Raw genomic sequence first — 2,193 nt, 5'->3', positions numbered from 1 at the left:
AAAGAATTATGTCAGAGAAACGGTGAACACGTTTTCCTATCAGGCCAGTCTGAATCATGACTCTTTCTCCTACCTGCATCTCTCTGGCATGGGGCATTTTGCCCTTGCCTGCAGAAAAATAAGCATATTAAAGTTGTTAAAGATACTTCCACACCCAACAAGAGAGCCGAAATTTGGTGCACATCTACACCATACACAACCTAATCCTTTCCTTTAAAGACATTTTTGGAAACGGGAGTTTTAAAGGGGAAAGAATCTAATGGTTTAAAACCTGAGGATGTGGAATTGATCTCGTTAGAGAGTCGTGCTCCACAGGGGATGGAACGGAGTGTTGTGCATTTGTCTACACTTACTCAAAACAGCAGGGTGCGCGTGTTTGTAATGGCTGTCCAACAGTGGGCCAAAAGAACATTTCACGGGTGGAAACAGGAACAGCCTGGGAAGACGCCAGCCTTTCACACACACACAAGGAACATATTGCTGAAGGCTCTGCCGCCTTGTGTATTCCTTTGTGACGTAACAGGCTCTCTCCTACTGGTGTAAACTGAGTGTTTGTTGTGTGGGGGGAACAGGTATTAAATAACAGACTTCCCCTTCTGCAAGCTATGTATAGTTTAAAGCACAGTAGCTTCTGTAAGGAGCTGCGGTGGCTCAAGTGGCTAAGACGCTGAACTGCAGGCTGTGGAAGGTCAGTAGTTCAGCAGTTCAAGACCCGAGTGTGCCACATGATGGAGTGAGCTCCCATCTCTAGTTCCAGCTCCTGCCAACCTAGCAGTTCAAAAGCAAGAAATTGCAAGTAGATAAATTGGGACCACTTCGGTGGGAAGGTAACAGCATTCCGTGCGCCTTGGTGTTTAGTCATGCCGACCGCATGACCACGGAAACATCTTCGGACAGCGCTGGCTCTTCGGCTTTGAAACGGAGATGAGCACCGCAACCCTAGAATCGGATTTGACTGGCTTTCGAGCAAGGGAACCTTTACCTTTTTAGCTGCTGTAAGGTGTAAAACGAGAAGCTGTGAACGGCATGCCAACTTAGCGTTCATGTGCGGGTACTTACATGCATGTGCAATAGTGCCAAGATACATTCTCTATAAACATGTTTGCAGAATTAACTACCCAGGACTAAGGGACTAAACCCTGAAGAACGATGGTGCCAGTGCTCTGACCTGGATAGCCCAGGCAAGTCCGATCTCGGAAGCTAAGCAGGGCCAGCCCTGGGAAGTATTTGGACGGGAGACGGAATACCAGGGTCGCGACGCAGAGGCGGGCAATGGCAAAGCACCTCTGAAACATCTCTTGCCTTGAAAACCCCACGAGGGGTCGCCATAAGTCAGCTGTGAGTTGATGGCATTTTCCACCACTGAAGGGTACGCATATGGGAGGAGTGCAGCATTATTCCTGTCTTTCCTGCATTTAGGAAGGCTTGGACCAGCACATGCTTGAAATACTAACTTTAGAGCAGAGGTGGCAAGCTCATTTGTTACACATAACATAAATTTTACTTTGTCGGGCCGGGCCATGTATACCATCAAATGTAATGCCCCTTGCCTTCAAGCCCCACTCGGGGTCGCTAGAAGTCAGCTTGACTTGATGGCAACAAAAAAAAATTAAGAATGACAGCACTAGCAATGAATGGGAAACATTTCATTTCATTCGCTTGTACCCTGCCTTTCTCCCCAGTGGGGACCCAAAGTGGCTGATGTGGTCTTCCTTCCCTCCATTTGATCCTCACAACAGCCCTGTGAGGCAGGTTAGGCTGAGAGAATGTGACTGGCCCAAGGTCACCCAGCGAGCTTCCATGGAAGAGTGGGGACCCAGACCTGGAAGTCCCAGATCCTCGTCTGGTACTCCGATCACTACACGTGCTGGGTGCCCACCCTGGCGTTAGAGTCACAGTGACTGTTTTCCAGCCCCACCAGTGGCTCTCTTTCCCCCCTCCCTACCTGGGTTTGCCAAGCCTGGATATTGGAGGGTGGAGCCTGGAGAGGGCGGGGCTTGGGGAGGGGAGGGATCTCAACCGGGTATAACACCATAGAGTCCACCCTCCCAGACCAGACATTTCCTTCAGGATCTCAACCGGGTATAACACCATAGAGTCCACCCTCCCAGAGCAGACATTTCCTTCAGGGCAAGATCTCTATGGTCTGGAAATGAGCTGTAATTCTGGGAGATCCCCAGGCTCCACCTTGAG

The sequence above is a fragment of the Gekko japonicus genome, unplaced genomic scaffold (genome assembly GCF_001447785.1).
Source record: "Gekko japonicus isolate JY-2015 unplaced genomic scaffold, Gekko_japonicus_V1.1 scaffold1, whole genome shotgun sequence".
Lineage (NCBI taxonomy): Eukaryota > Metazoa > Chordata > Lepidosauria > Squamata > Gekkonidae > Gekko > Gekko japonicus.
The sequence above is the reverse complement of the archived record's forward strand: the minus strand, read 5'-3'. Positions refer to the sequence as shown.